The sequence below is a fragment of the Drosophila takahashii genome, chromosome 2L (assembly GCF_030179915.1).
Source record: "Drosophila takahashii strain IR98-3 E-12201 chromosome 2L, DtakHiC1v2, whole genome shotgun sequence".
Taxonomy (NCBI): Eukaryota; Metazoa; Arthropoda; class Insecta; order Diptera; family Drosophilidae; genus Drosophila; species Drosophila takahashii.
The window spans coordinates 11,862,595-11,868,861 of record NC_091678.1 but is presented as its reverse complement, the minus strand read 5'-3'; the positions used below and the strand labels follow the sequence as shown (position 1 = coordinate 11,868,861).

General features: G+C 36.8%; 1 long non-coding RNA gene across 3 annotated transcripts; it reads right to left on the bottom strand.

Moving 5' to 3' along the window:
- Positions 1-387: 387 nt before the first annotated feature.
- Positions 388-1,394, bottom strand: LOC108065788 (uncharacterized). Of its 3 annotated transcripts, none has more exons than XR_011419369.1 (4): positions 1,250-1,394; positions 1,098-1,179; positions 675-781; positions 388-632 (listed from the first exon to the last, which is right to left on the bottom strand). It is a non-coding gene; the product is annotated as an uncharacterized lncRNA (long non-coding RNA). The 3 variants fall into 3 exon arrangements; XR_006412487.2 differs by having other exon boundaries at positions 388-614; XR_011419370.1 differs by having other exon boundaries at positions 388-575.
- Between the last annotated feature and the right edge of the window lie 4,873 nt (positions 1,395-6,267).

Here is a 6,267-nt window from a genome sequence, read left to right as displayed (position 1 = left end):
CTAAAAGAATTACATCGATCTTAAAAATAATGTTTTGGCTTAATGTATTTTTTGGTCTTTAGGTTTTTTTAAGGTTTATTACAATAAGTACTAATTATCAAATTTTACTTCTAATTGAATGCATAGAAATAATATTTTTTTTTGGAATGAACAGATTGTTTCTTTAAAATAGTTACAGTTTTAAGGTTTTATAATCCTTCAAGAGTTCGGATAAAGCTTTACCTTTCTTATCAGACTCTAAATGAATTTCATAAAACATTTTTTGGATAAATGTCGTGGTTTAAAACAAAAAATATTTTGAAGCACACATCAATACTTTTCAATAAGGTTCGCATTCTATAAAAAAACCTCTGATAGGTAAACTGGAAATTCACCAAGGTCAAAAAGGGCTTGTTCCCACGTTGCAGCTGAATGGTTGCAGTTTCGGCTTTCCGGATTAGCAATTTTCCGTCAATGCCTTTAGATGTGTTTGCAGTTCCCCAACAGTAGCCTTCCAAACCAAGAAACGGCTTCGCGGGGTGTTCTTCGCGTTCTTGCTCCCGCCGTCCTTTTTTGTCATTGCTGTCGCACCAACACTGAATGTATCGCAAGCCAAATTAAAGTTGATTGTATCTCTATTAAATAAAAACAGTCTATTTATTGAATGAGAAAAGAAAAAGAGAAAAAGCACATACCTTCAGCGTGGCTTTCCAAAGATTTGAGCAGTTTTATTCCCTTACTTTCGCTTTTAAAAAGTGCGAAAAGTGGTTTGCGGAAGCTGGATCTCAAAGACGTTCTCAATCTAAAACAAGAAAAAAAATTGTTAGAAATTAATATAAAAATGCACTACTAACAGTCAGAATTTTCAGAATTTTAGCCTGCGATTGCGTTTGCTGCTACTTCTGGAAAAAAAGAAGCAACAAAAGCAAATTTCAGTTACTGACGAAATGACGCAATAGAAATTTGGGGTTATGTTGGCATATGCACTTGTGAATGCGGTTTGTTTCTGGTAGATATATATATGTACACAAGTGTGTATTCTGTTGCATCATCTTTTTACCTTAAGCATTATTTACAAATACACATACATATATGTATACTCTTATTAATGTTCTTACTTTGTTCTGCCACACTTCCAAAACTCTACATCTGGACCGCTGCTTCCAGTCAAATCTTTTTAAGTTTCAGCTGCATTTTCCTCTGTTACAGATATGTAAATTCAATTAGTTGTTAATATCCAAATTGCACAATTATATATGTATGTACTCACCAGAAAACTGAGAAAGAATCGCCTCCCAAGTCCTTTAATAGCGTTTACATTTTTCACTTTTTCACAAACAAAAGGTTTCATACAAACACGTCTTTTACTGCCAAGCGCCCGAAAAATTATGACAAAGTCTAGACAACGCAACTCTTTCTACCCCCCTTGCCACTGCAACGGACGAAAAGTAGCGAAGAAGAAGAAAAAGGGTGGACTTTTCTAAAGTCAAATGCGCTCAGCATCAAAATTCATAGAAAAAGGTCCGCCCTAATATACACACACATTCACTTGTTTTGACCTGCCAACCACACACACATACACACATATTACATGTGTATCCATTAATTGCGTCTTAGAATTTCGTTTGACTCTTCCTTGTTTTTAGGGCAATTTCAGAACATATTTTTGGCTATTTTGTTCTGCGTTTTAGGGCGATTTCGCCCTAAAAAGAAGGAATTACTTTTGGAGTCGACTCATAAAAATTCGCCCTAAAAAACAGGGCAAATTTGGCGTTTTGGAAAAACTAACCCTAAAAAATATTTTCCATGGCGATTTTTCGTAACTTTAGGGCTAGCCACCCGTACAATTAGAAAATTTTTCGTATTTTTAGGGCGACCTCGGTTTTAGGGCGACTTTTCTAGTATTTAGGTAAAAATTTCTATGAGTGATATAGAATGTCGTTTTGCATTTCTCTTACTATTGATTTTTGTTTAAGGTTTCGCTTTTCGCTTTTATGGAAAAGTTAAAAATGATTTGCTTGTGCTGTTAGTTAGCTTGATTGTTTGTAGTTGTATAACTTTTGGCCATTTTTCCTAATATTTATTTTTATTAAATTTATTAGGATTTATATTTACATTTTAAAAGAAGTTTGGTGCTTTTTGTTAATATTTTTAAATTAGAACATTTATTTTAGGTACTACGTCTTGATTACTTTCCTGAAGACAATTTTTTTAATCAATTGAACTCCATTAACTAGCACTGATATCCAAATATCCATATCCTTTTATCGCCAACCATGGGGATTTTCATTGAGCGGAAACAGAGCATCAGTTCCAATGTTGCCCGGTATAATAAGCTGAAATCTCATGCAGTGCAAGTTTGCTTGGAGCCTTTGGGATTTTCGCAATTATTGGCGATTCGACAGCTTCCACTTCCTGCTTCCTCTAGAAACCACTATTTGATATTCAATCCTCTCAGATGTTTTTAAACCGTATTGTATCAGGAATTTAAACGATTGCTAAGGGTCAGATTGGCGATTTTATGCACTTCTAAGGATAAGCAACTATACCTAAAATATCGTAAGGACAAAAGAAAATTCTGTTACTTAATAGTTGTGCTAGTTTTACAAAACGTTGAAAGTTATGTACAAATTATTTATTAAAATAACTGTATGTTTTTTAACGATAATTTTTGCAGTAACGAAGCCGTCATCGTTGAAGAAATTGGTTAAATTATTAGGTTCTGGTTAAAATTATTACTCTGGTGGCAACAGATGAGGCTGCGAGGGGTTTTTCAAAAATATAGAATGGGCAAGTGTATCACATTTAATAAAGGACGCACAGATATAAGCTTAAGCCGCCTCTTGTAAAGTCTCCTGGGCGGTTTGCCACCCGTCGCTGTGTCGTCATTTTGAAAGCATTTTTTCAGTCCCCATTCAGATAGAATGCGAACTTCACCTCGTTGTTCCTTACTTGCTTTATTTTTTTTTTATTTTATTTTGCTGTCAAGCTGGATATTACACCTCGGATTTTGGCGCTGTCTTTCACTTTCGCCTGCTGTGACATATTTCTATGGCCATTTCCCTCCTTTTTGCCCTGCTGCGAGATAAGTTTCAGCCAGCCAGCCAGACAGACACATTTTTTTGTTGGCTTTGTTGTACTTTTTGTTTTAATCTTATAAACAATGTCAGCGTGTGCTCATGCCACAAATTGTTGCATATATCATCCGAGGGCACTTTATTGTTTTAATATGTTAAATCGTAAGTTTTTCGGAATTTACATTCTTTAATATGTGCAAGTTATGAGAGCGTTGTGTATAAAATGCAAAATACCTATTAAGAATTTTGTGAGAAGAAAATGTATTCATGCACAGAGGAAAAAGGTGTATATATTTTAAATAAAAAAGGGTAACGTTTTTAACATGTGATATTTATCAAAATATTATTTATTTGCCTTATTAGTTAAATGTTTACATATAAGTACAAAAACCTTAACCATTCAAATGTTAATCGCACGTGTATTCTAATTCCCACATCCTTCATCTAGAAATTCCTCTAATTGACATTCCTTTGGCGGCGTCTAACTAATTTTCATACATTTATCAGCACTTTTTGCGGCCCTCTGGCAAATGTAATTTATATTTCTGTGCGAGGGTTGGCTGCCTCATTTTTTTGTTTGCTACTTGATTTTTTCACCGAACATCCGGCGGGTAAATACAGAGGTAGAAGCCCAGAACCAAATTAGGCGTTTTCTAATGAAACCCAAGGATTCGTTTGGGTTTTGCCTCTGCTTTGGGTCTGTCTGCACTGATAAAAGAGTACAAAAGATATTGCCAGGGGCGATTTTTCCGACTCACACTCCGTACTCCCCACATATCATCATACATAACTCACCGTTGATTTTGTGAGCACAACTTCCCCCTTTGAGGTGCCCATTTTTCCGTTTTCTGTTTTTGTTTGCATTTATCCCACGCTCTCTGTTTGTAGTTATGTTCTACGTGCGGTTAATCGCAAATCAGCAGCGCTATTTCTTGTAACCATAATGAGGCCAATTAGGCTTGAGGCAAAAACTAAATGCCGTGTGCAGTTTGTGTAATGGGCCGCCTAACTATGTGTATGGGTCTATGGAGCTCCACCCACTTTTGGCGCCCTTTTCGGTACAATTACAGATGGGCAAACGGCCTTACATCTTGTGCGATATCCTGGCGATATCCGGGTATCCTGCAGCTTTAAGTTCCTATCCGTCAGTCATTCGAAGCCAGGATTATGCTGATGTTTTGCAGACTCTCTGGCGGCAATTGCAACTGCAATTGGAACTGCAGCATTTTATGGCTCCATTTGCATTCAAACTTTGCTCCAAGTTCTGGCTACACTTTATGACTTGTCTTCGACCAAACTTATTTTGACAGTGGTCCTTATTATGATGGTAATTTGGTTTGCGTTTGTTATTGTGGTAATAATGGCTTTTATTTGCAGTAAATAAATTCGATTTGAATTTTTCTACAAGTATATAAAATGGAAAATAAAACAAGAAAGGAAGCTACCTTCGGCCAGCCGAAGCTTATATACCCTTGCAGATAAAGTAATACTCACTCGGTGCAGTTCCAGGGATTCCAGATTCAGTGTTCCTATTTTTGAATTTTGTTTTTAAGTAGTCAAGAATTAAAACGCCTACTTCCTACAAATTAACAAGAATTTTCTTATATATGTTTGAATATTCCTATGGGAGCCTTAAGATATAGTGGTCCGATCCGGCTCGCTCCGACATATGTACTACCTGCAATAGAAAGAAGACTTTCGGGAAAGTTTCATCGCGATAGCTTTAAAACTGAGAGACTAGTTCGCATAGAAACGGACAGACGGACAGACGGACATGGCTAGATAGACTCGGCTATTGGTGCTGATCAAGAATATATATACTTTATGTGGTCGGAAACGTCTCCTTCACTGCGTTGCAAACATCTGACTGAAATTATAATACCCTTTACAAGGGTATAAAAAAGGGATAAGTAAGCGAATTAAATATCATTTGTTTTCTTAAAGCATTCTGATTAAAATTTTATTTTAAATTATCTTTAAATTTTAATTATTTAAGATAATTGTAATCTGTAAAACTAGAAATTAATAATCCCAATATTTGCATACTATTTTGTGGATTCTTGAATTGATTAATCACTAAGATGGACCATTTGTTCCTGATTCCTAGCCAACTTTAGTAGCAAATCGTGAGAAACTCGGCTTAAAGCCCTCAACATTCGACCACTTACGTGATAAAAGATTTCCGCACACACAGTGACAATGCATTTGCCAGATATTTGCACGGAAATCGCCAGAGAGCATGTGAAATATTTATGGAGGGGCATTGTGGATGTCATGATGATTAGTTGCATATTCTCTTAACCCACCGACGCCAAAGGAGCTGGCCGCCCAGCTTGTGAGGCCCTGTGCCCCCGATTTGGACCAGGCAAATATTTAATTTAAGAACATTTTCTTGCGTTATCCTCGACCATGGGACGTGGGCCACAGAATGGCGTGTCCAGTGTCCTGTCCAGTGCTGCCCTGTCCTGTCCTGTCTTTGGAAATCTCAGTTGGATTCCACCCACTTTCTTTTCTCGGTTCTCTGTTCCCTCCTTCGATTGCAGCTGAGGCTCAGTCATACTCGTATTAGCCCAAGTCAAACAATGGCATTGGCAAACCGAGGAGCAGCGCCAAATTGCAACGTGCAGAAGCCAAGGAAAGGGACCAGGAAAAGCGGAAAAATGGAGCCTGGGCAAGTGTTGTTAAGAAAATGCACCAGACAGAAAATCGATGGCAGAATGTTAGCTACTTTCTGCTGCCCCTACTGCTGCTGCTGGTTTTATTTGTTTATTTTTTATTGTTCCTTGTGGGGGAGGCACTCTAAATCCTTTGTGTGGCAGATTAACACGTGCACGCTCTGGGAACTCGGGGGGAAAAAAAGGAGAAAAAACGGAAGGTCACTTTCAAGTCGCTTGCATATCCACAAATATATTTAAATCTGAATATTTGTGCTTTCACAAAATGGAATGGTTTCTGCCCAACCTTTCAAATCGATTAAAAAATTCAAGAGAAATCAATTTGCACTTTTTTAATTAAACCCGTGTTCTTCCCTCCTCCCGTTTTTGCTTTTGTATGTCAACCACTTTGGTCGAACATTTTATTCCGTATTTTTTATGCCGCAAAAAATTCGCTTCAGTAGTTTGTCAATTGGTCGACAAAGATTGAATATTAAAAATTTCAATAGGAAAATAATTGACATTTTATTTGTTTAATGTCAAGAAATGTCATTGAA